Below are 1,190 nucleotides of genomic sequence, written 5' to 3' on the forward strand. Positions count from 1 at the left end.
GTAAAAAATTTAATTTTAGCTGAAATATTTCCCTAGTATTACTTAACCTAAAAGGGGATTGGAGACATTTGATTTGATGTACATAATTTGAGGAAATTCAAGCAAAAATACATAAAGGCTCAGAGCACTTGCAAAGAATAAAGTTGATGCATATGAATGATCCCTGGAAGAATGGTAGTGAGCGATGGGAGATGACCAAGAGGAGCAGTGGCATTTCATTAGAAATCAGCAATGGGAGCAAAGAGCACCCAGTTTCATTTTCTTTCTTATCTGTTACATGCAACACTAAAATGTACCATCTAAACACACAAATATATACTTTTCACTCCAGGTGGTGTACCCAGATGATGTAAACACACATACTGAATGTTAAATTGTTAAACAAAGCCAGAGGCAGTGTGTGAATATTAATATTGGATAAAGCTTGAGCAAGGAATTAAAGGGAATGAAAAAATATATAATTTTTCAATATGGGCTGCTAAATTTTTTATAATCAAGGTAACCATAAAAGCAAACACTTGCAAGTACAGTTGCCTAAACACTGGCCCAAAGGACTGACCCCCTTAAACAGGAAGTAACAAGTATTTACCCAAGCTTTTTTCAGGGTGCAAGAGTATAAAATTAATTAAATTGGATGAAAACGGTATTGGTGTGCCACCTGGTATGAAATATTTCCATTTTGATGGGAGGTGATATTGAGATGATTTGAGGACATTTCGTGAAGCTTCATGTTTACAGCTGATAAAAATAATGCAGTAATAAATTAGTTTACATATTTTATTTCTCAGTAAAAAAAATTAATCATAAAAGATAGGGCTTTCAATTTTGAAAAAGCCAAGTTATGTTGGTAGTATATTTTCACACACCTGATCACAAGAAAGTGTTTTGAAAATATGTAGAACTATGTATGCATTTTCAAACACTCCTGAAGAACTTTACATTCCACCTGATTAAAATCAAATGACAGAATATGAAGCCGATGCCATAGCCGGACAATCTGGTGACTTTCACATCGAAATTTTTGTTGGTAGTTACAATTCTCAATTTTTAATTTGCAAAGTATTCCTGAATCACAGTGGATCAAACAGAAATTTGTGACATCTTTTGAGTTCTAACCATAAATTTAATTTAAAAAATATGAATATGGGAAAAACCCTAAATTTGAGACAAAAATTGTGCCCCTTTAAACC

Source organism: Penaeus monodon, chromosome 24 (genome assembly GCF_015228065.2).
Source record: "Penaeus monodon isolate SGIC_2016 chromosome 24, NSTDA_Pmon_1, whole genome shotgun sequence".
Taxonomy (NCBI): Eukaryota; Metazoa; Arthropoda; class Malacostraca; order Decapoda; family Penaeidae; genus Penaeus; species Penaeus monodon.